Raw genomic sequence first — 26,735 nt, forward strand, 5'->3', positions numbered from 1 at the left:
AAGTCAGGGCAAGCACTGAGCAGCCTTGTCCTTTTGAGACCCGAAGAGCATTTGCTGACATAAAACACATCATTGCCACTTGGTGTGTCACTCCCCGTGCTAAAGAGCCCTGCTGTGAGGGGCTGTGCTCCGGATTTGATCTGAGAAGCCACCAGTGCCACAGAGATGACAGTTTGCACAGGGCATGTGAATCGCTAGCGGACAAAACTCTGGTGGTCTGAGCCTGTTTAAAGCCTTAGGTCAGAGTTTCCATCTATAAACAGTCTCTTGCATGTTTATGTTTTTCTACAGTTTGATTTATTGGAGGTGAAAAACACTGTACACTAACTTTTTAAAGCTAACTGATTAATTGTTGTTGATAGAAGAATATGCTCATCAGCTATAACTCAGATGATCAACATGTAACACCATATTATTAAGTTCATCTGCATGATGTACTTTTTAGTTAGATGTCAGAAAAGTGGCCGTCAATTATGTCACCTTTTGAAAAAAAAATCAATTTCATAATTGTAATGTTGTTGTTTTAAAATATATGTCTCCAGAACAGATGAAATAGCTCTACTACATTTCTGTCTGGATGAAATCTTAGAACTCTATTACACTCACTGGGTGTGTTCATTCGCAGATTTTCAGTATGAAGAGAACTTTATTTGGGGAGTGGGTAGTCATTCCCGGGTCATCGCTTTAAACACACAGGCATCCTATGTGTCTAGAATAAGACATTTAAACTTTGGACTGTTATTACAGTTCCAGTAAAACAATGCTGAACTTCTCCTTGTAAAGTACAATAAAAGTTTCAAGTTCGTTTTAAAGTTAAATATATCAATATATAGCAAGCTGGTTTTATTACATGTACACCTACAGTGTACCTCCATGTATAAGGCAGTTCATGGGCTACAGCAGGAGCTGTGGAACAAGCTGTGTGACTCAGTCACAGCTGAGTGCTTTATTTCCAAAACAGGGGTGGTTCCACACCTGCTGGTCAGACACAGAAGGTTTCTGGGGGCCTGCCTTGTGCCCACACTTACCTGCCCAAGGACTAGATAACCAGTTATCTGTGTGGTGTTGACATCCAGCATGACTTTGTTTTCCACTTTCCTCAAATGCAGAACTTCCTTAGTAGCTAACTTGAATGTGGGGCAGACAGCATCATTGTTGCTGTTCACTCCTACACAGTTCAAGCTAAACTCCAAGTAAATAAATATAATGAAGTGATAATGTGGGGATGAATAAGATTTCTTTGGGAGTATCTAGCAACCAACTGTTTGGTAGTAAAAATAAAATCACCAAGAAATATTGTTTCAAAATCTAAAATTATGATGATTATTATTTAAGTTGTTAATCTCCTACTTTGGAAAAAAATACTCTAAACATTTTTTTAAATCCATTTGTGGGCAGAAGTGTGTGTTATTTATTTTATGATGTGTGATCTGATCACAGGTACAAACAGTTTATGGCACTGCAGTCATACATAGGAACCGTCCAACATCAAAAAGCAAACAACCTCTCTGACTTTTACTGTTACATTATTTGGAAGAAATTTAGTTCCTGGACCTGAAGTAGCAAGCAGGCATGAAATGTGATATTGTTAAATGGTGAATTTCAAACCTTTCGCAGGGGGAATCCAAGAGAAAAATGACCTCTGAGCAGCCAGAAATCACTGGCTGCCAACTGCTGACATCTGTACTTCTGGTGATGCTCTGAAATTCCTTGCATATGAGGTTGAGCAAACAGAGTAAATTAATAAAACAAACATAATAACTTTGCATTTCAGCCCAGTTTCTTCATATTAAAAATGGTGAGCAGAGAGGTTTAGCATGGCAACTGTTTCTGAAGAGAACACGTTTTTGATCTTACTCAGACCCAGGTTCAGCCTTGCATTTGTATCAGTCAGTGCCTCCAGAATCAAGATTTTATGCCATGGCAAGGAAGCATTCCCTAGCTGACTTGATCTTGCATTCTTTTAGTGTAAGATTTTTTTCAGTCGTGAGATATCTTTTACTAGCGACCCAGAGGTTCGGGGCCCAAATCAAAACTTTCAGCACAATAAGCTCTGCACCAAGTGTTAAAGCTCAATTTCTTTTTGTTCATGACTTTCATACTGAAGCTCAAATAGCTACAGGGACATCCAGTATATAACCATCATTTTCCACTTTCTGCTACAAAGTTTTTATCTTTCTGTGTTTGTTTTTATGGTAGGATAGTTTCTGGTTTGAATTTTATCTAGCATAAAAACTGCCTAAAAGAGCAGACCTAGATACTATTCTATCATCCCTTTCAGATTTTGGCTGAAACTGAAACATGGAGGAAAACCAATTGTCCTCCTTTTTCCTGTTCTAAAAGATAAGTGTGACATGAAGCACATGCCTCTCTTAAACACTCTCGCATGTGCCTAGCATTTTCGGTCAATAAACCCAAGACTGGAACAAGGTTGAGGCAAGCATTATGGATTAAGGATTTGTCAAGAGGGCCAAATTCCAAGCAGAGGTTTCTTTGTTCCTCCAGAAGGGTTTATTCATACATCTTACTCCTCTTTTTATGTCTGCTTTTCCATGTTTAGTTGCTAGATAATAACAGAATGCAGCCATGTTTCTGCTTTATACCTTCCCCATGCACTTCATCCTTTGCAACACAAACGTTAAAAGGATGTAGATACAGATGTTCACATTGTGTCTCCTTTGGTACACGGGAGGACACCATCACTTCTGTGTTTCCAGGCCTCCCAGTGCCCCAGAACTTGCAGCTTCTTTGAGTCTTTTACATTTGTGTTGATCTCAATGGGAATCTGAGGTTTTAAACACTTGAGAGGACCTAGAAGCAATTCCTGCCAGCAGAGGTGCTCCTGATGGCACTGCTTTTAGCCAGTCCTCAGTTTGGGCCCAATGCCCATGGTTGGTGTGACACCGCATGTTATCTCATTGTGGGCTGAGAGAGAAAGCAGCATGGGTGCTAACCAAATCACAAAACATAAGGAGACAACAAAGGGGTGGTATTGAGTGCAGCCAGATGAGAAGCAATTAAAAAAAAAAAAAAAAAGACTTTCACATTGTTGTTCTAGTCTGCTGCTACTTCACCCCTTGAGAGAAAGCGCACTTATACTAAAAAAAGCCCTTTTGTACTCCGGGTAGTCCCTCACATTTATACATTTCTATTGTTTTGCTCTGCTTCAGTGAAAACCTCTGTCTTCAAGGAGAGGCTGAATACGAGTTTGCATTTGTTGTGGCCTCTTGGAAAGCAGCCATCTTCTATTTGAAGTGAATTGTGTTATCCAAGCAGAATCTGTCCAGTTAGCATTTGCTGGTTTTCCTTTGTTACCTGCCTAGGGATACTGGGAACATGCACACCAGACATTCATATGTCTACCTTCATCAATTAACAGTTGATCCAAGTCTTTCCAGAAAAGACACAGAAATTAGCCCATGATTTCAGCTAAATAAAGCAAACTGTCTTTCTATCATACAAATGAATTTTCTTAGGTGGCTTTTAAATCATATCCACTTTCTGCTGCTCCATTTCCAAGTGCCCCATTCTCTTTTTCCTCTGCTAGTTTGATTTTTTTCCTCTGAAGAGAGAGTGCACAAGCTCTGCTCAAGGAGCAGAGAGCTCTGGGGCAAGGGTGCTGGGAATGCTCATATGAAGAAAGGTTCGGCTTTGCCTTCCAGTGCCTCCACTCCTGGGGATTTTCTGTTACTAAATAATGCTCTTAATGAGATTTAAGACTCTCATAAAAAATAATTAAATTAACTCTGTCGAAAGACTGTTTTTATTTCTGACAGCAAGATGGGAGATTAATGATCAATTGATTGCCTGTCCCCTTCTCTCACCCCTTTAAAAATGTTATAAATATAGATTTAAAAGGATCTGAGAAAGGCGAGAAATGAAAATTATGGAAAGACAGTGGCCTCGTTATATGTCTGAAGCACAGCCTGTGGCTCACCATAGAAAAACCTGAGTGGCCAGCATTGACAGAGCTGCTTTCCTTGTGCACTTCCTCATGGTTTTGTTTAGCTCTTCTCCCATATTTTTGCCTTTCCTCAGCCTTGACATCTATATCATTTTACTTGTCCACTAGTGACATTGTGGTCAAAAAATTCCTCGTTGATTTCAGTCTCATGAGGTGGTTGAGGATTAGTGTGCTGGAGGCACAGACTTGCACAGCCTTGTCCATGCAGAGGGGTTGGAGTAAATAACTGTGCAAACCAGTCCTAGAGGGATCAAAACCAAGAACCAGCCTATGAAAGCAAGAAATCTCCTCACACAAAGGCAAGGAAAATGAAATAGAGTGCTCTGAAAGAATTCAAGTGCCTTGAGGCTTGGATGACAGCTTAACACCCAGACAATGTTATGGAGCATTGCCATATTCTAGCTGAATCCTAGCTACAGAGAAGACGTGTGCCCCCATGTGATGCTGTGACCAGTGTGCTGACCTCACTGTCCAAGGAGAAACAGTTTGGTAGGAGAAATAACAGAATAGACCTGTACATATATATGCCATTAATGCTGGGTGCTGACAACAGTTTCATTTTATATCAACAGGATCAAACAGTGAAGTTTAAGTTGCAGTTGGGATATCCCGGAGAGCAAATTAAGCCTGCATATTTTGCACAGGTCATAAAAATTGTCATAGGACAAGGTATTTTAAAAACTGTTATGGGTAGTTGACCTGGAGATGAGACTCTGTGCCCATCCATTGCTCCAACTTGACTCTTTCTTATTCAGGGTACTGAGCAGCTCTTTCCTCCACTGCACTGTTCTGCTGTGAGCAAAGTAGGACAAAGTAGGTTCCTTCCAGTATGGGATGTTCTATGATTCTACGTCTGGAAGCTCAAGTTCTGATTTTGCCTTTCAAGTAATTGATAACAGTATTCCTTAAATTATCCTGCCTGAATGAGTGTACAAATATATACCTACATATACAGTGTGTCTACCGTATTAGACTTCAAGTGAAATATAACAATGTTCATTACTTTCTTTTAAAATATCTCCCAAGAAGAGGTGGAAGCAGTACCCTACTCATATGTTTTACCATATGGTGAAAGGTTCTCTCCTCCTATATTGTAGCCATAAAGTTCAGTGTAGGAAGTTGTACTTTAAAGAGACTCTTGCAGGTAATGAGCAGCTGGAAGGAGGTTCATCTTAGAGTGTGCTCAGTAGGTGGAATTCAGATACCAAAGGAAATATTTCTTCTGTGGTTATTGAATGCTATATGGGACCAGAAGTAAATGACCCAAGAAAAATAACCTGTTGTGGAATACTGAGGCAATAGAAAGCCCTACCAAAGCAGGAGGATTAGATAAAAGGATTCAGCTGTGCTTCACTTTTTAATAGCATCTACAGCTAATAATTATATGAAAACAAATTCCTGATGATAGTGTTGTCTGTAACACCTGGATTAGATCAATGCATTTCCTGTTCCACACAGAGGGCATAAAAGGAGCAAAGTGACCTCAGAAGAGGGACTGAAGTTCAGAATGGAGATTCTCTGAATTGGTACTGTATCGATGTCTAGGCAAAATTTGTATGCTTTCTTATTGACTTGCTTCTTTAATAGAAGACAGGTTATTATTTTAACTCCCGCAAATAAGATTGTCTCCATATGCCTATTGGAATATTAATAAGAAGAAAATATGGTCCCTGTGCTGCAGCTTCTTATGGGGAATTCTGGTCTGTAAATTCTAAAACAGGTAGTCAGGATTGTGGGTGTGATCCACATACGTGTGAGAGTTCTCAGAAAAGGAAGAGCACCAGAGATAACGGGGACTACTGCCTTAAAGTGTAAAGCAAAAGCTGTGTTTTTTACTCTGTTGTATTACTTAGCAGAGCAGGTTTGCATTATCAGTAGCCCTATTGTAGCTGAAGGCATCATTTCTTTCTTTTGTATTTTATGATGCACGTGTCCTCTGAGATATAGAATTTAAATCTCCTTCATATCCTCAATGTTTCGTATTGAAAACTGGGCACTTGCCCACGCTGCAGTTCTAGCATGCTATATTGAGGTAGCACCTTTTAGATCATCTGGTTTTAAAGATCAGTCAGAGTCAAGTTACTTACAGAGTATGCATATGCTTACAATATATAGGGAGCCTGCATGCTTAAGTGAAAGCTGTGAATCCTTATGCAGTGGCCAAAAAGCTGTAAGTTAGTACTGTGACAGCAGTGACAGACAAAATTACTCTGTGTACCTAAATCCTAACTTTGTGACATCTGCACTCCCTGCTTAGATAGGAGCTTTTCCCCTCCATGGGGAGAACACGACAAATTGTATGGCTTTATCTGGTAAGAAACATTAAAGAATAGGGGTCTTATTTTGCCTTAAAATAATAATTAAAAAATATATGATTTGGCCCTGAGATTTCTTGTATGTTTACTTTGGCCATAATGTAAAGAAAGCAAATGAAATTCTTTTCTGAGAGTAAATACTGTTACTTCTGCTGAGAAGAAAGGAAGTTGCATACACTCCAAGAAGCTTTCTCAAAGCTAATTATCTCAGCAATAGCTACAGTCTTAATGGACAGGTCTTGCTTCTGGTCAGTTAGGAGAAACCTTCAATAACACTGCTCTTTGAAGAGTCTTCTGCGTAATTTTATTATCAGAGCTAGGATTGCTGCTGATTATTTAGCTGCTTTTTGAAGAGTTCCCCTCTCTCCAATGCCATTTCCTAGGGCTAGGGAATTGCTTCATGAAGTGAACATATCAGTTTTGACACTAGTTTAATAAATGACTACAGATGCTACAGGTGCTTTTGCTGGCTGTTCTCTAAAGGTGTCTCCTGCAAAAATAATCCTGGTCTGATTCTGACTTTGCTTGCACCAATCACCTAGTAGCAAAGGTCCATCAAAACCAGTCAATTCATTTTTGACCAATGTAGTCCAGAATGAAGACAGTAGTTTATATCTCGCTTCTAATATTTCTGATAGGAATAGTGTGTTCTTGAATAAAACATTAAATGACTGATTGTTGGAGTTACCGACTAAAATGTCTGGGTATGTTCATTCTTTTAAACAACTTACAAATTCAGTGTTCAAAAACTAAAGGTAAATTTCATTTAGCCTAGTTAATACCTTAAGAATTTCTCTGTAAGCAAAGGCAGCAACAAGACAGCTACCATGGTATATTTAATAGTCTGTGTTATTGCTGACATTTTCGAATAGTTACTTACAAGAAAGTTCATGTACCCTTCCTGCTAATATCTGGTTTGCCCCAAGGTATTGGCTGTCAGTTATGAACATATGCGGTCCGATTTTTAATCGTGGGCATGCCAGAATGCAATGTTTGCCTGGGCACACAGTTCTGCCTATAACCAGTCCTTTGCATGTATCTGTTACTCAGTGAAATGGCAGTAATGGCAAAGACACAGAAATAACTTCACGCACACACTTCTGAAAACCATACCAGCGCTCTGAATAATGAACGTTTGTATTTATTCCAGGTTTTTTGTATCCTGCCTAGCACTGGCTGAGGGAGCAGAAGGACTGTGTTGCACCGCACATCCAATGTAAGTAAGTCTTGAGTATAAGACCTAGGGATAAGGCATGTCATTTTGCTCTCTAGCAGTCTATTGAGCTTAAAATAAACACAGAGAAATAAATCATGTATAAATCATTTGGGAATATCTAAATATTAAGATTATAGCTCCTTCAAGTCTTGTTTTGTTTTTTTATTCTCCTTCTATATTCTGAAATACATACTTAAACCACATACATATCTAATTAATCTAGGCTAGTGAAGGCAAACTTCTGGCTGGCACACCAGCATTATCACATCTCCCTACTCGCTGGCTGCCCTTCCTCCTCCTCCTCCCTGCATCCTGGCCCTGCAGCTGGGAAGGCTGATCTGTCCTTGGGTGTCTGGGGAAGGGGAGTTTCTTGATATGAAACGCACTGGCATGAAATTACTGATAGGATCTTCTGGTCACATAGGTAAAGCACAATCAGAGGAAGCTGTCTTAGGTGGAACCCTTGTAGAGGTATGCAGGACCTGGCCTGACCACCCCGAGTTCTGCTGTGTCTTCAGGATTTAAATGCTAGTCTCACAGCAGTGGGAGAGAGCAGGATAGCCAAGAGGTCCAACAAGCACCTCCTCCTCCCTTCAGTCCAGGGCAGTTCTTGCCAGGTCATGGAGGAGGGCTTTTGTTTGGCTGTGAGGGCACATCAGCAACAAAGCAGGGGATGTCATAACTTCATAAACTGAGGAAAACGAGCATACTCAAGATCCAGGCATCTTAAGTCAGTGTCTCATAATAACAAGAGCATATACTTTAAGAATATACTTTAGTTTAAGACTTCCCAGAACAGTCTCCTTTCAAAGAGGGTATTTCTACAGATAATGTAGATGTGTCATAGTATTTTTTGTTCATCTATAGCTAGAAAGAGGGTGTATTAAATTACTCAGTAGCAGCTAGGATAGACGGTTCCATTTTGTCTTTATTAAATTACATACCAAAGTTTAAACCATTTCAGCAAAACAGTGAATCAAAGTTCAGAGCTGTTGCAAACTCCACTGATTTCAGCTGAGTTATATCACTTTCACCAGGGTTGAATCATTTGTGAAAGCAAACGCTTCAAGGCTATTATTGTGGTAAAAGGAATGGAATCCTACATTATTTAATATATGATATTGTATCTGTTTTTTCTACTTTAAGTCCTGTTCTTTACAGAAGTCTTTAGTTTAATTGGATTCAAAGAAGAATTTGCCCACATTTAAGTTATCAAAACTTTAAGCAGAGCAGATAGGAGTAAAGCCAATTATTTATACTTTATTTTTAGTGGACCAAAATGATGAGAATATAAAAGGCAAAAAGATTAACCCAAACTGTCTAACGTTTTAAGGTCTCAAAAAAACAAAAAACAAAAACAAGATTAAGATATTGAAAAACATCCAAGTAATAAATCTGCAGAACCAAAATACACAATTTTAATATTACAAAGAAACACAAGAGCTGATGGGCACAGATGCTAAGCTAAGCTGAAACAACTTTAGCAGCCTTTTGTGTTTGTGGACTTTTAAAAATAAAGGGGTCAGATGTAATAAGCTGATGATGCAGTTTATTTCTCTGATGCCAAACCCAGTGAGGTGCTGGGGGAGGGTAAAAGAGGTGGGAAGAAAAATGCTCCCAGCCTCCTGCCCTGTTGCTGCAAGCAATATGCAAAGTCTGTGCTTTTCCCCTCTAGGATAAAGCAAACACTTGCTGTGTGATGTAAGTCTGTTTAACCAGAGTGTCCTGACTGAAGTTATAGAGTACCTAGGTGCAATGGGCTGCTGGTGAGACCGTGACCATCATCCCTGCCCTAGGAGAGGGACCAAGCTTCAGGTCCACCCAGAGCGGGGCAGGTCCAGGGCAGAGCCCCACCTGTGGGAGACTATATGAGAGTGTGCGCCTCAGTGAGATTTATCTACTGCTTCTGCTTTCAGATATAAATATAGTCACAAACATAAGCACTGGTCAGACACCTGAACTTTACCAATATCTTTTTTTCAGCAGGTATGTTCTTGGGTTTTGTTTAAAATCATAGCTGCTAGCTTTTTTTGTGTGTGTGTGTGGAGGGAGGGTAACTTTTTATTTTATTCCTCTATAGCCCTGAAAATGTAATTGAAAAATGAAATGAGATGATGAAATGAGATTATTCTAATTCTGAAAACCAATAAAGCTCTCCCTGCATGTTGAATATGGTATTCTTTTGCAAATCCAGTAGAGATAATTTAGTCTGCACTCAGCAGGGAAAATAAATTCAGCTTTGCTCTGAAATTTCTGGTTGCATCCAGGACTGACAAAGTAATGCTCTATAAGTCAGCAATTTTGACATGGTAATAAATGGCAGATAGGTATAGTTTGAAGGATAGTGCTTACTTCCAAGGCACCACCTTTGCAGTCACTTTTCAGAGTAGAATGATATCTTCCATATTTTCTTTATTATCAGGCTGGGAGGTGGTGGATCTTGTGTTTGCTTTCCATCAAGCAACATTTCATGTAACAAAAACAAAGGAATCAGACACCCCACCCCACCCTTTCTCTTCCTTGTAGCCTTTCTTTGTACTTCCTGCTGCCACCAGGAACCTGGTCATGTAGTCAAAGGAGCTGTGTCCTTCATCCTACGGTTGCAACTAACATTTGAAAAAATATGTTTCTCTACCATTCTTCCTACCTGCCACTCCCGTTCCTTCCTTTGTCATGTTCCCATTTATTTGGAGAAGTAACTAGATCGAAGAGCTTAGAAATGAGGGACCTATTCAGACCCAAGTGATGCATCACTGAACATGGCATCACATTTTCCTATAAATTTATATTTAGCCTCTGTACTTGAATATCCCACTTAAGTTATATGGGTAACACAAACTGACAAAGGTGTTAACTGATTGATTGGCGCAGTGGAGCAACTTCTATTTCATCCACGTCCTCCACCAGCTCTACATTTTCCATGCGGCTGGGCTGCCAATTCTCACACCTAACGGGTCAGCCCATTATTTTCTCTTGCTTGAGCAAAATTCCATCGGCATTTCCAAACTGATGCTTGTACCCAGGCATTTCCTAGCTCATTGGGCAAGGGACTGGAAGGTGAAGGAGATCCCACATGGCACAGTCTCACTTACCAATTATTCTTGGAGGTGCTTCTTGCAGCCTTTCCAAGCAGTCCCAGAGCTCCTTGACTGTCATAGCCTTCTGACTGTTCTATTTCATAACTATTTTAGTTCCTATGGTTCTTTTTAATTATAGCAAAAGTGATGTCAAAGAAGCATGGATTCCCTTCTCTAATATGTCTTCAGCCTTATCGGGATCTCCTTCATGGGTTATTTCCAGACACTGCTGCCAGCAGAGTGTTTTGAATAATGTTTTCCTTGTCAAAAGTATTCAGTGCAAATCCTGGAGGCATTTGGCATTGACTGCACATGAGGTGGCTTAACACTAACAGATGAAAATCTAAATCCAATACTGTGCTGGAGCTAATGGCTCCAAAGAAAGATGAGGATATTCTGTCTGCTCCAGTTTGTTTTTTTGCAGTGCTAAGTGGTACAATCTGGTATAGGTATGGTGCTTCCATGGGTATAGCATATGGTCATAGATTATTAAGTTAAAATCTCAGGGATTTGTGTTTGTGAAATGAATATTCCATCCCAGCAGCCCAGCCATTTTGGAGGCACACCTGTGTATCCAATCACACCTTATGCTGCAGCAACATCAGGGAGAGCATATTTCAGGGTTGCTGCCACACCATCCAACAGTTCTTGCTCATTGACTTGGGGAGAAGAAACGGGGCTGGTTAGTCAAAGGAAGGATGCAATGGGCTGGGGGATTGTAATTTTCTCTGCCTCAGTCTGCCAGAGAAGTATATTAACTCTAGGGTGCAAAAATGTGAGTTTGGCAAAGCCTGGAAAAGACAGAGGCTGATACATGACTAGTCTAGGCCATAGTCCTAAATGTTTTTTCAAGTATCAATGGAATTAGGGGGTAAAAATGTACTTCCAGTTGTTTAATAGTATCTGAGAAGCTCAGGGCATGAATTCTATTTTGTTAATCCCCAATATTAGTCATTTTTCCTGTGCACTGAGCAGCAACTTCTACCAACCCGGCACATGTTTTTTTTCCAAGCATAAACTACAGAGACTATAACATATTGATTTATACATGCAAAAATCATTTTTTAAACTGGATTACCCAGATGTAAATTCAATCATCTGTTTAGCCAGGTGTGAGAATCTATCAGCTGTATATGCAGGTGTCAATGCTTGAAAAATGATCCAGTTTACTCCTCCGTAAAGAGTCCTGCATCACCTAAGTCTGTCTTAAGCTGAGTTTTGAGGATTTAAGTGGAATTTGAATGGGGCTTTCTGTGCTGACGGGCCTTAGCACAGGGCAAACACTTCACAAAGTGTATGCACAGATGGGCAAATTTGGCGGCCCATAAGTGAGGCTGGGCTGGCAGCCCAAATCGATAATCTTGCCCCAGATGTGTCTCCTCCTAAAATGTGTCTAGCTCTTGTCAGGCTCATTAGAGAGGGGTGGTTTTGGCTAGTTTGCCTTTTTTGAGTGAAAACATAGCATTTCTCAGTGTATTATCAACATTCCTAAACTGAAATATTTAATAACCTATGCTATCTAATACCTGACTTGGCTTTGCATTAGAAACAATTGCTTGCAAACTGTTTATCTATTGAGTGAGAATGATTAAAAGAAAATAAAAAGTTCTTCATATACTGTTTTTGGGCAACAAAATGACCTTGCTGCTATTTTAAATATTTCAGTGTAATTTATATTAGCTATAATACCATCAATAAGGCTGCTTGAAAATTAAGTGTCATTCTTGGCTTGAGACATTGGGTGTGTTGTGGGACTGAATGCCATGTGCCAGAAAAAAAATTAAAACCAAAACCATGGTCAAGTAGCTAAATTTATGGAGAGAGCAAGCAACGTGGGCCTGAACAACACAGCAACTTTGGACAATCAGCCATGCCTACATCTGGGGAAACATTAAAGTTCCCATCAACCCCAACAGCTGCAAAGCTATGGTGGGGAGAACAGTGGCAAGATGATAAAGCCATAGCTGATGCTGAAGGTGTCATCAGCCCGCCTGGCTGGCAATGCAAGTGGTGGAAAGCTCTGGGGAGTGGATGGGAACTTGCTGGCGTTTATGTCCCCATGTGCTGAAATATGGCGATCACCTCCCCTCTAAGAGGAGGCTGTCTACCTAATTCTTTCACCTGTTTCCTCACCAAAAGTCTCTACCCAAGTAGCCCTTGCCTCTACTTCTTCCAGTGCAAGTCAGATTTTGTTGAATGTGGAGGACATTATGTACACCATGCCAGACAAGGCCCCTCTAAGGCAATGTTTCCTTATCTCTGCTAGAAATCCCTCCCCTGTTTCATCCCAGGAGAACATTTTGCCTTTTTCACAGCTGCCTCACACTGATGGTTTCACGATCCTCCTGCGCTCCACTAAGACGATGTGAATATTGTGGGATTTGGCAGTGCTTCCCAGCTCCTGGGTCCAAGAGCAGGTCCTGGACACATCCCAGCCCTGCGCTGGGATAGGATCTGGATGTGTACTTGAGACCTTTTCCTCCTACCTGTCCATACCATACTTTCCATGGAACTAAACGCAGAAATGCTGGCCAAAACGCAGCTTCAGCACAGTACATTTTGGCCTGTCTAGATAATCAGTGAACAGGATCTTGGAAAACACTGCAGCTTATATCAGTTGTTTAGACACAGCCATATATACTATGTCCTTTTTATTATTTATATTTATCTCTGGTGTCTATAACAGATTCCATTCTTTTCAGCTGATCCTATTTGACATCTCCTTTTTTCTCTCATGACACCTGCATGACATAATAAGATTCTGTCACTGCTTTTTTTCTACAAAACAGCAAAATCCTATCTTTACCCTCCATTTAATCTATGTATCTCCTACTTTGTTTGTGACTTTCTCTTCTCTGAGGTTTCCTGAAGAACCATCTGCTAAAATTATTTTTTGTACTTCCATGTAACCTGGTTACTCTACATTTTGAACAAACCCATGTCAATTTCTTCACACGCTATCAAATTTCATCAACTTCTGTTGCTTTAATATGCAATCTAGACTGACATTGTATAGCTGACTGCCGCCTTTGTACAGTAACCTCTTCGTAATCCTCTGCAGACGACACTGCTTAAAAGGTTTTCTAAATCCAGTCCATTTAGTGATTTCCCTCTACTTTTAGATCATCTACAGAAAATCCTACTTCTTTTGCAGTATCTTCAAAAATTGAAGCAATGAGGATGCTAGGAAGTGTGGTGCACTGCTAAAAATGTTCATGTTCTTAATGAGCAAATTGACCTGCTCCTAGAGCTGATCCCTTTACCCACTTGCAGTGCCAAGTCTAAAATTAGGACATAAATCCTTTGAGGGAGAGATGTATTGCATCATATTTGGAAGTGAGATACAATTGGTTTCCAATGTATCATCCTAACAAGCATAGCTAATCACTTATAAAAGTCTATTGCTGATGACAGTTGTTTTCTTACAGACTTATCCCATGAAGGTATAATTCTGCCTTTTTTTTTTAAACAATCTCAGAAACAATCTTTTTGTAGCTCTGCAGTTGTCTCTATTTTTGCAAAATCGGTGAACCCCTAACCTTTTAGCATGCACAAAAGGCTCACGACACTGAGATTTATGGTGCAAGCCAATAAAAAAAAAATTATCTCTGGCGGTATGCAAAATATTCAGGGGGTTAGGAAAATAATAGTTTCAATCTATATGTGGCAAACAGGTTTTAATAAGTTAAAATTCCCGCCAAGAAAGCTTTAATTAAAATGTAGTAATGCATTTTACCTACAGAAACAGTCTAGAAAACATTTTTCCCTTGTGTTCACCTTTTTGCTATCATAAATACTTGTGAAACATTACAAAAGAATTTTCAGGGTGCTTCAGACATGTGGAAGTAAGATACCATGTAAAATCTCACACAAAGCTCTGGATTCACAGCATCACCAACCCACTCAGACCCTCAAGAGTAATATAAGAGCTGAGCTGTGCTGCCATGACATCACAGATTTATTTATTTTTTTTTAAACTTCAACTCCTCAAAACATTTTGCTTCTCTGAAATTTTCTCTAGTGTGAGTGAAGGGTGGATTTCCAGTTCTCTGCATAAAGGTCTTGTACCAAAACTCCCATTAAAGTCAATGGGAGTCCTGTGGCTAACCTGTCCGTATAATGCACTTGAAGTCTGGGGCTAAATGTCTGACTGCTACATTATACATGTAGGACTTTTAAGAGCATTTTTTAAAACAAAGCTAAAATATTTTGCCAGGAACATAAGAACTTCAGCACACTACTCTTTTTCTTTCTCTCTTTCAATGATCCCGCCTGGATCAAGCAGGCAACACTAGAGGAGTCTCAAGCTCACACTGCTGGAAGGACTTAATTGCCCTAGGGGACAGAAAACAGAATCCAGCTACAAAGTTTTGGTCTCCATCCCAGATACTTAGTCTATTAAATGAGTCAGGAGGTTACGGCTGAAAAGAAATAAGCCCCTCAGCAGAAGTGCATTTTGCAATCTGCTCTGTTTGGAAAGGTGCTGACGCAGAGTCAGGCTGCCAGCACTGGGAGATGTACTGATCACTGTTGTACCAGATGGGTAGGGGCAGGGGGGACAGGAGAGGGGAAACGGGCATTTGCAGGCTCATTGAAGAGGGCAAAAGTCGTGCTTTTCTGCACCTTTTAGATAGTTGCTTCTCCCCCCAAATGTTAACATACGGTTTCAGCAGGACGTGACTGGAGACCGTAACACTTTCCCGATGACACAGGCTATTGAGTTTCTTTGTGACGTGGCTAAGGAGAGTGGGAGGTCTTGTAGCTGGGAGCAGAGGTCTAGGAGCCACTCAGTCACTTTGTCACTTAGGGCAAGTTACTTGACCTTTCTGTGTGCACTTGAGCCGTGTCAGATAAAGTGGCTCAACACCACAATTTCATGGAATACCAGAAACCTAATCTGAAATAAGTTTCCCTTAGTTTACTGAACAGGTCATCTGTATAATCTTGAGATTTCACCCATATTAACTGAGCTAAAAAGCTGAAAAAATCATCAGTCCACTTTCTGAAGTTGGAACTACCTCTAAATTCTAGTAGACACAACACTACATGTTTAAAAGACACAAACAACATTATTTGTACAATACAAACAAGGACATAGAGTAGCTAACTGAACCGTAACTCAGCATGTGTAATTGCATGCTCTTAATAATTAAAATTTGGTTACTCGTAATCATGCAAATCTAAAATTAGATGATTCTGAAAAAAAGGGTCTTTATAGATTTCTCAGTCTAAGTAGTTTGTGACTGGAAAAAGTACATAATTAGGTTGCCATCTCCTTCTAGTTCATTCTGTTATTAGACTATTAAACTATCTGTGTCAGCAGATAGTTTAGCTATTGTGAAAGAAAGCATTGGAGCATTTGAATAATTCACAGACGTAAAAATATTGCAGTTCTTGTTTTTCTTTGCTTGCTTAGGTAGTTAAGAAAATCATAAATCTTCAAATATCATTCTTGCTTGAAGTGCTTTCCCTCTGCTCTTACTGAAAGGGTGGATATGTATGCTCTGGAGCTAATTCCACGGATGTTTTTGTGAAAAAGGAATGGATACTAGCTTGGCCTTTTCTTTTCATTTTTTTTTTTTAAACACTAAGTGTTAATGGGGGGGGGGGAGGAGGGGAGGGGGTGAAAAAATAAATATTTCAAAAGAGAAAAGGAAAAATTGTGCAGTATTTGGGCTTGGGAAGTAAAGTTCAATTCCTGGGCTCTTTATTAGATACACAGCCCATTTTTAAAGTAATTTTCTCCCATTATTCACAGTGAATGTGTGCCTGGTGCTCACTGTGAGGAGTACAATCAAATGGTTGTGTTGATTAATGTACTTGCTGCAACCAGCTCCCTAAAAATCAAAACCTCTTATTCTCAAGTATAAAGAGCATACTATTTCAGTGGTTGAAACTGGTTCCATATGAATATGCTTATGTACCAGACTTACATGGTTAAGGTCAATTTTAAACCTGCAGTCCTTCTCCATTGGGGCTGCAATTGGAGTAGAGGAGATAATACAAAAATTTCTGTGCTGCTACAGTGCAAATAAAAGTGCTATGTGTATGTTCTTAAAAATAAATAAATAAAATAAAATATCATAAAAGAAAAGCTTTTTCTTCACTTTTAATTTAAGCAACAAATGTCTTGGAGAAGGTGTTTCTTCCCCCTCCCCAAGTATTTACTTAAGGTCTTGTTTGCTTACATCTGTATAGCCTCCTCTGTATGTTTCGTACCTGTAAATGTACTGTGTAGAAAATACTGAACAGTAGTCATGTGTTGCAATTGTAAAATGCAGACCTGGCTTAACCTGTTTGATCACATAATGTGTTTTCCTGACTCTTACAAAAGCTTTTGCAGCTCTGCTCCTCCTGATGTCTTCTGCCCATAGCTTGGTGGCTTCAGTTAGCAAAAAACAAAAGTTAGTAACAGAGCCATCTTGTCAGCAGTGTGAGTTAAAGAACATGAGATGCTCGTGCATCTTTGCTCTGCACATATGGCATTTTCCACGAGTTCTACTAGTCAGCTATTACTGTGCAACTGAAGAACAGAGGTACTGTATACTTTACAGTTACATAAAGCACTGCTTGTTTTATTTTCTAGTAATGGTCCCCATGCTTCTTTCATGGGTTCAAACTCTTCGTTAAGATTGGAAAATTGTGTAGGTTATGTTTTCAAATTGCCTGAAGGCTCACAAAGAATAAGTACCTGGGGTATTTCTGCTCAAAGCACGTAGGTCACTAGAGGAGGTGTGTGTTGGGGAGTCAATGGTTTTCATACCTAAATATTTGTTCCTTAGGCCAAGAAAAGATCATAAGATCAGCTAGCACAGACTTGTAAAACACACCATTATGCATCTGTTGAACACTGTATGTCAAGACCAAAGACTTCAGTTAGTCTATATATTAATACTCAAAAGCATAAAACATGACTTTGCAAGCAAAGACACAACTGTGGGATAACTGGTGGAATGGAGCATGGCATGGCTGGATGGATCCACTGGAGGGTTTCTTCCCATCCTCATGCTGTAGTGAAAATTTAAAGCCAGAAATGTCTCTACACCTCTTACTGGTGGGAGGGTGGGGGGGGGGGGGGGGTGGAATCTGTTCTCAGATAGTAAATATCTGAGAGTAAATATCTAAATTCACTAGTAAATGTTCAGGATACTGAGAGGATTTCTGTCTTACTATATCCCTGTCCCCTGGGCTCAACACCTTTTCTCCTGCTGTAGACAGTATCTGATGTTGGGGGGAAGAAGAACAAAGCATTTATTCCTCAAGCAAAAATAATTCTGCTTGACCTCAGCAGATAGCTGTCAGGAACAGGATTCAGTTACAGCTGTTCTGCAAATATGTAGCCATTCGATGTGAAAGTGTGTTGTAAGCAGTGCTGTTTTTCAGAATGAAAGTGAGCAAAGGTGATAAATTGAAGGATCTCATCCCAGTCTTAGCATATACACAGGCAGAAGAAACTCTCCTGTAAACTGATCAAAGCATATTATAGGAAGTTATCTGATCTTACAACAAATCTCCTCAGTAATTCTAATGTTTAACCTTCACAGCTTTGAAGGTGTCAATCTCAAGACTGCACTAGTCTAACTTTAGCTTGAAGTCAGTCTATGGTGTTAATAAGGAAGTCTTAACAGCCTTTGCCACCAAACCTCTTGTTCGTGCATATCACATTGTTAAGGCTTTTCTTGCATCATCTCAGAAAACAATGTTCTAATTCTGAAATCTTTGAATTCTCACTGGTCCTAGCTACATCTTCCTGATGTGCTAACACCAAACCTGAACATAGTTTTTATGCAAGATAACCTATCATTGATATTCTCATTAATATATTTATTAAATGCATTTAAGGAAAAGAAGTTGCAATTGATGCAGCTTTGTACCAGAAGCTCATGTGTTCATGTGTTCAGAAGCTCACGGGATTATCTGTAACATCCCGTAAATCCTCTTCTGAGTCATAGCTTCTCAAGACAGTCCGCCATTCTGTGTAAGTACAATCTGTCTCCGTGTTTCCCAAGTGTATTACATTGCATTTAGTTGATTCAGTGGGATGCGTTTTTAATACATGATCATATTACCCAGTGAGTTAAACTGTTCCAAGTGGTAATCTGTACTCCTCTCTTGCTGCCCCACTAATCTTTGTATCTGTTGCAAGTTTACCGGCAATCACTTCAGTACACTGTTCATCTCATTTTATAAAATTCCTGAATAACAGAGATCAAGGATTAGGCCCTGACAGGTCACTAAAAGAAATTTCTTTTTATTGAATCTGTTGTGGTACCTTCTTATGGTTATGTCTCACTACCATTGGCATTCAAGGTGAATTAAGAACTCAGGTTTCTGCAGAAAGTCTATGGGCAAAACACCTGGGTGAAACAGCTGTGATTCTTCCACTTAGGAGCATAAGATTAATGAGAGAGAAAGAAGAGTATATTCGTCTATATCCATATTCCTGCACCTTGTTTGGATGAAAGTCCTTTTGCCTGTTGATGTCTCAAAACTGAATCAAAGGTAGGAAACCTGGATGTGCTAAGAGCATCAGTCATTTTCTCTTTTCTACATGTACAGAGAGGAATCATCCTTTAGGCTTCTAGTTTGCCATCAGCTTAAGCAGCTCTTTCTAACTGCCATGCAGCGGTGCAGCTGGCTGTACAGATATGCTTCCCCACCTCTTAAAGTGGATGACTATCAGGATAATTTAATTTTCTACCTTGCATACTCAATGAAGTGTTTTCAAGTGTACAAACTGTCTCAAACATGAATATAGTTAATCAGCTCCCACAGGCCAAGTCTGGAGTTCTGCTGTACAGGTATTTTTCAGTTGTCCTAAAAATCTGTGAAGAGTTTACTTTCTGTAGCCTTCTGTAATAGAAAGAATGAGAGGAATTTTAATTTATTTTAATCCTTTCCTTACTATGTTAATGGAATATAAAATATTGAAAAAAAGGAATCTGCTTTCCAGAAAACAAAATAAGATTTCTAGGAATGGATAAAAGTGAAGAGTTAAACACTTGGTAGCCCATCAATTGTGCAGTTGTAATCAGGTCACTGTGATAATATGCACCAGGATCTGACTATCCACAGAGTTCAGTGCAGTGCCAAAGCATCACACACCTCTGTGCTTCAGTGCTAGCATTCTTTGCTCACCGTGGCCTAGGGAAAATTAAAATTAATTTTATACCAAACTATCACACACCTCCTTCGTGCTTCAGTGCTAGCATCCTTTTCTCACCATGGCTGAGGGAAAATTAAAGTGACTTTTATACCAATTACTTCAGCCTTTGTTGCTGTAGTTCCCACAGGGGTGCTTCCCTGTCTTCCTTTTGGTGCCTGGCACCACGCATGTCAGGAGGCAGTCTCAGCAGTGTCCCAGCTGGGCTCTTGGGCACTATGTTGACTGATGAAGCTCCAACCACCATCTGCTCTGATACCCTGACCCCAATACTTCCCCATGGGAATCACAGCCCAGGACTAACAGCACAACCAGAGCCTGGGGGACTAGGGGGCATCAGGGCAGCAAGGGAAAGCAGAAACAGCATTCCTACTAGCAGTGTTAAATTTAACACTTGGAAGATTCAGTGCTGTTAGCTGACAGAAAATAGATGCTGGAAAATACTTCTGCAGCCAGAGTGTCTAAGTGCATGTTGGTCTCCAAGCTAGTGATGACTGTAGCTAGGCGAGGGAAACTTTTGGGACTGGAACCATTTTTAGGTTACTGTAAAAGTGTCTAGCTTACCAAGCTTTCTAATGATTTAATACATCTTTACTATTAAAACTGTAACTTGTGTGAAGAGTATAAGGTTATTTTTGGTGTAGTGGGCTTACTTTCTGTTCCATGAATGTTTTAAATAACAACTCAAGAAACAGCTTTCTTCAACACTCCTTAGAAATGGAACTAGAACTTATCAGCAATTCCAAGTCACCAGGAAAAATATGGCTAATTGTCTGTTTCATGTGTTTCCTGGAAAGCATGCAAACCTCACACATTAGTTGAAGTTAACTCCTTATAAACTTAACATATGCAGTAAAATTTGTTGGACACAATATCTTAACAGTGAGGAAATGTGCAGGGAAAAAAAAAGTTAAAAATAGTTTGATATACAAGCAGAGATGATAACTAACTGTTTTCAGGTGACCTTTGTCAAGCCAGATACTGCACAAAAGTCCTCCTTGCACCCCAAGCCAGTGCCTCAGTCAGCCAGGTAAAACCAAGTGCCTGAGTGCACACCACTCCCAGAAAGACGTTTGCTTTCATTTGTCTCTGTGTGGTAGTTATAGAGGCTGCAATAACAAAAGGATTACATGGATGTGTGATTGGATATTGCAAAGAGTCTTTGCAACCAGGCAGAAGGAGGTACTTAATTTGTTTAAAAACAAAAGCTCATATTCTGAGGAAATCTACAGCACAATCTGTGTGAAGCCCTAATTCCCCAGTTCCATCTGTGCTTCCACCAGCATAGAGAATTACTGACCCTAGCAATGTCCCAGATGGTAGATAAGGATGCAGAAATGAATTGCTTATTTTATTAACTGTAGCTACCTGGGGGAAGGGTGTGTGTGCACGCGCCTGCTATACCCACTGTTTTAGACTGAAGAAAGAAAATACACTATGATGATTAAATCCAGTGACACTATCTTTCACAAGAAAGCTTGCTATTTAAAAATAATGTCAGAAGGGTGCTTCTAATATCTTCTTCTCTTTTGATGTGACTGGCTTGGAGAAACATGTGTGTAAAGCTGAAGGACTGAGTCCTGCGTCATAAATGGCGGAAGATGAACTGATAAATGTTGCAACCAGGAGGGGGAAAAAAGCTATTTCTGTTTAGCTTTAGATTTTTATCTGGGAGTTGAGGATTTCCATGAAGTTTCATTCTCAGAGCCTTAATTAAATGCCTAGTCTTTCCATATAATTATTGGAGAGATAAAGTCATCTGCATATGGATTATGAGTCTTCTAAGGAGGACTTTTTGATTGACTGGGAATGTCAGTTCCTGGTAAGGGTTCACATGAGATATGAAAAGGTAGAGTGTGAATATGCTGCAAGTTCTTTCAAGGTCTTCAGCTTCAGAAAAAAAAAAAAAGGTAGAAATCATGTACAATCTGAGATAAAAAGTTTCATTTGCTACAACAAACACAAAGGTTATTTCACCTACAAAATTATATGGAATGGCATATCTGCAACTGTATGTAATGTATGTGTGCAATGTATGTAACACTATCTGTTACATCCCAAAACTAATCTTTTCACATATGATCCTGGTTTGCTAGGCTTTTAACTATTTTATTTTCCAGTAATCAAAAAACTATATGAATCACTGATGTGAATTTCACAGTTTTGCCATTGACAAGAGATACAAAGCTGTTTCATCAGGCTAAAAATGATTTGCTATTTACTGACAACGTGTTTGGAAAATAATATAAAGCAAATGTTTTCTTCTAGTTTTTTCAAATTGTTTCAGTGGTGAAAGGGAAAACAATTCATATGATGTGGGTCAGAATCTGCAAGTTTCATTAAAGAAAGTGAGTTTTGAGCGAGAAGACAACGTGGACACACCGTGTCTTACAAAGTCAATAAATATAAAAACCAGAAGAAAAGAAAAATGTGAGAGGGGAAGGCTATGAGATAAAATCTGCCGTAAAACTGTACTTGCCATTTGATAGCCTCTGAAGTGAAACCATGGTATTTTCATAATATAGTTTAAAATCACCCATTCTGCTTAGTTTACAGCCCACATCAACACATAAAAAGGCACTTACAAAAACTACTAGGATTGGATAGGGGAGTACTTTTTTACCCATCAGACAAAAATAAAACATAATAGAAATGTTAACAATAAAGGCCTAAAAATATTTTTCTTTTTATGAGGGAAAATATCTGTGATGGGACAAAGAATTGCAGTGAGGCTGAAACTTGTTGCTGTGGTTTTTGTAAAAATAGCATATATAATCTTCATCTTACTGTGATTTTTGCCTAGTATCACACTTACTCTAGGACCTTATACTCTGAGGATGAGTGACATCTGGTAAAAAGCAGCACTTTGAATTAAGATTGATTTTGACCAGTCAAAACAAGGCAGATTGGACTGTGTAAATCTCTTTAATGATTACAAGTTCAGCTGATGCAGGATGGATGCCAAATGTTAGTATTGTGTTCAATGAATACTTTAGTGTAGTATTTGCCTGATGGATCCCACAGAAAAGACATATGAAGCAAACAAAACTGATGAACTTTGGCCTCCCTTTACTTTCATGGAAAATGGTTACTTTTTCTGAAAAGGTTTTATCTTAGTTTACTCTCTTAGCAGAAAGTGGATTTTTTTTTTTTATTTTTTTAGCTCAAGCTTTCCTTATTGAAAACAACTGTACAGAATTTAAGCAGAAAGTTAAACTCCCTCGTGCTGTTCCATGCCTCTTTGTCTGCAGTCACAGCTATGTGATCAACAGCATTTTAGTTGGGCTTGACAGCCCCCAGAAGAGCAGACACGATGGAAATCACAGAAGATCTTTCGAGACCCCTTTTGAGAGGGAGCTGTTTGGAAAGTGAGAGACCTTCACAAGTGTTTTTTGTGTAGATTGTTTTCATATATGGAGCATGGAGGAGAAGGAGGCTGTAAGGTCTCCACAGGTGAGGAGATAATGTACATGCAGGCGTCACAGCAGAACATTTTCTAGGATCCTTCGAGACTGGGAAATTCTTCCAGAGCACTGTGCATGCGCAGTGTGCACTACAGAGATATCACTAGACTGGCAGAGATGCAGAGGTACAGGGAAAAAAATATTTCAGCTGAAACAAAAAGTAAATTTAAAATGGCTAGAAGGTGTTTAAAACTTGCTTGCACAAGGATTAATGCAGTGTTCTCTCTTCCATTAGTGACGATAGGAAATGTTTTAAGGCTAATGCCATGAATACCATATGCCAAGAGAAGGTGGCACTCCAAAGGAAGTATTACTGGGAACAGTAGGGTGAAACTGAGCAACAGGAAATGTAGGCTAAGCAGCAGAAAAAAAAATGTTTTAAGTGAACAGTGAATAATCAGTTGAGGAATATGGCAGAAATTCTATCCCTTGAGTCACAAAAGTCATAAAACGATCTCAAATGTGTTTATGGGGACACATCACCATGCTGATATGAAAGTGACTTGATGGTAATTTTCTATCTGTAGTCTTTCTTTGGTTCAGAAAGACCAGTCCAAGTAGACTAAGCTTTAAAATTGCAAACAGTTTAATCATTTTTTTTCTTACTTATTTAACTTTGATTTTAGGCACTGAAGTAGCTGCTGGTATCAAGTGGGCTTTTTGGGGGAGGAGTTTATGCCTAGGCAAAAACATATAGGTTTGTGGCACTCGCATGTAGGTTTGGCTGGTTATCTGGGGTCTGTCACTGCTTACTGAAATGATAAGACTTTTTCAGATGGACCTTTTTCCTTTGTCAGCTGTGAGAGAGTCCCTCTGTGCATCCCCAAAACAAACCATACCATGGGCTGTCCCAGATAATGTGCTTCTCATCGTTTTGGGGATTACCATACAATAACTGTGAAAAGTGACTCTTGTCTTTATCAAGCAATGGGGAGAAAGAGGCAAGGTCCTTCTAATGCAAGGAGTAGATTCCTGTTTAATGAGGTGGCAGAAATGTGAGCAATTCATTTTGAGAGAGACAAAACAAAAATTGAAGGTAGATTTAATTATGAGGATGTGGTTTGTAAATAAGCTTTGAAAGAGAAGAATGCATAATCAAATTATTTACCTATATTGTCATTCTTGATGATTTGGTATTTTGTCTCCTGATCACGACTGAAAATTGAGCTGTCAGCTGTCTCTCTTAAGTATTGTGCCAGGGTGCTAATGATCATATCAGAGCCAAACGCTTTATACATCAGTTTAGGAATGTATTTTCCCGCATGAATTATTTTGTTTGTCTAAAATGATTGATTTCACTAAAAAAATAAGTAGCACAGTTGCTTCCAAAATCTACATGAGTGTAGAATTAGGCATAAAATAGGCTATTCATGGTTCCTTTAGCCAAATATCTTCCTCAGGCATAAGTACAAGAAACATTGCAACAGCATTTATGACATCATAAACAAAGATAATGAACACGTGATTTTGCATTTAGTGGTTTTATTTCTCCCCCACATGGGCAGGTATATAGCTCTTAATAGTTTTTGTTTGTTTGGGGATTTTGCACCCCCTCTTCCCCCACCCTAATTACTAGCTTTATCTAAATTAATATGGTTATTATCATGTACGCCAATGTCCATTTGTGTTAGGAAAACTGTCATGCCATTCTTTTCTTTCTGGATTCATGACTTCTCTATTTAATCACGCATTCTTTATTGTTGAGTGATGCCCAGGAAAGCTTGAACTACAGGAAAAGGTCAGACTAGTTTGTTTTCACTGGTATTTAGTCATTACTGGAATCACCCATTAGGAGTTGTTCAGGAATTGGATTATTGTCTTGGGAGAAAAAGAAGGTTTACAATGATTGTTGGCTTCTCTGAAGCCTTTCTGTACTTCTGCAGTGAATGCCAAGAGATTGCAGCTAGAAGGGAATGTGCAGGGTCCGTAGAATTTGGGAATACTATGAGTGGTACTAACACTGCTCCACAGAAGTTAAACAAAGCAGAGCTGCCTTGCTGAAACCTGAAGTCGTCTAAAGAGGAAAAAGGACAGAGGTTATAATTGCACAACTGAGCTATGCTGATAAAGCTACCTTTCAAAAACAGCCATGAATATTTTTTTTCTCCACCAGTGAAATCTCTGGAAAGCCCTAAATAATTGACTGTTCGGGAGCCAGCAACTGAAATAGAAGTTGGAAATGCTGTTTGCACAGGTGGCTGGCCTACTGGGAGACTAAATGCTTATCCTGTCGCTCATATCAATTATTCTGAGACTCTGTCTGTTTAATGTCTGCCAGTTTTGATAACAACAAAATCCTTTTAGAAAACTGCTGATGCAACATTTATCATGCTATCTTTATGGGACTGATTTTATTTCATTCTACTTTTGCAAATATGTGGTAAGCTACGGTACTGGAGGAGTTATCAGGACATGAAGTAACAAGCCAATTAAACAACTACCCCAAATTCTAAAGTCTAAAAGTATACAAGCCAAGACACCCCACGGTGATCTAGTTTGGTTTATTTTAAAAGTGTGGCATGAGCTTCTGCACAAACACTGAAATTTAACTGTTCATCCTTGCAGTTGTCAAGGGACTTACCTGTCTGCAGGCAGACTTCGCTGCCTGCTCCAGACACTGCAGCATCTCATACCACACACAGAGATTTGCTTGAAATGAAAGCTGCGACTTTAATAGCTCCTCCCTGTGCAAACCAGCAACTGGGACAAACTCTGGGAGATTTCCCCAAATAAGCAGATGCTGAGACCACAGCAGTCCTTAAAAGGAGGCAATGCCTCATCTTTCCACTGAGATACACAAGCAGCAAGTGGAAAGTCCCCCTTGGAGCAGATGAGACTTTTGGTGGCATTGCACATCTGCACTGTGTGGTTCTCTTCAAACCTGTGGGAAATGCATACGCAACTATAAATTGCTAGCTCTCCTATCTAAGGAGGAAAACCAGGGAAGAAGAAGAAGAAGAAAAAAAAAAAACCACCACCATAATGTAATTTGTGACCTCAGTGCCAAGAAATGTGCAGATTTTTGGTTCCGATTCCTGACTGCGAAACCCTTGGGTTGCCAACTCTGTGCAACTCAGAGCAGCAATAGGGAATCAAGCAAATGCCACCCACCAAGTGTTTGGACTCAGCAGCAGCTCTGTTCCTCTTGTTACCTTAGTTAACCTAGACCTCCTCCCTACCCAAACTGTTTGTTTAACCTAAAGAATAATAACTATCCAGTGCCGCCAATTTGTCATGTGGGAGAAGTTATTCAGCCCCTTTCAAGGAGCTCATGGGCCATAGCCTTGGAGAAAGCACGCAAGAAGAGAGAAGTGAGAAGCAGGAAAGCCCCAGCAAAGGAAAAATTGTGGCAGAAGAATGCTATTAAAGTCTATTAACATCTTGAAAGACATTTGAGATACCATTTTAAAGTTTCGCCAGTCTTCTCAGCCTTTCTAGATGTGGTCATTTCACATAAGGCATCACATGCACCAGGGCAAGGGGTGGGGTGTTGATTTGACATTGCTTGCCATGGGATGGAGGCACCTTAGGGCTGC

The 26,735-nt window shown here is 39.6% G+C and overlaps 1 long non-coding RNA gene across 1 annotated transcript in view; it reads left to right on the forward strand.

The window, feature by feature from the left end:
* The first annotated feature begins 5,085 nt into the window (after positions 1 to 5,085).
* Positions 5,086 to 26,735, forward strand: part of LOC106042416 (uncharacterized) — a 28,127-nt gene continuing 6,477 nt past the window's right edge. Inside the window, exons 1-2 of the long non-coding RNA XR_001211090.3 lie at positions 5,086 to 5,490; positions 7,430 to 7,495. This is a non-coding gene — a long non-coding RNA (uncharacterized lncRNA). The remainder of the gene's footprint in view (positions 5,491 to 7,429; positions 7,496 to 26,735) is intronic.

This window comes from Anser cygnoides, chromosome 4 (assembly GCF_040182565.1).
Source record: "Anser cygnoides isolate HZ-2024a breed goose chromosome 4, Taihu_goose_T2T_genome, whole genome shotgun sequence".
Lineage (NCBI taxonomy): Eukaryota > Metazoa > Chordata > Aves > Anseriformes > Anatidae > Anser > Anser cygnoides.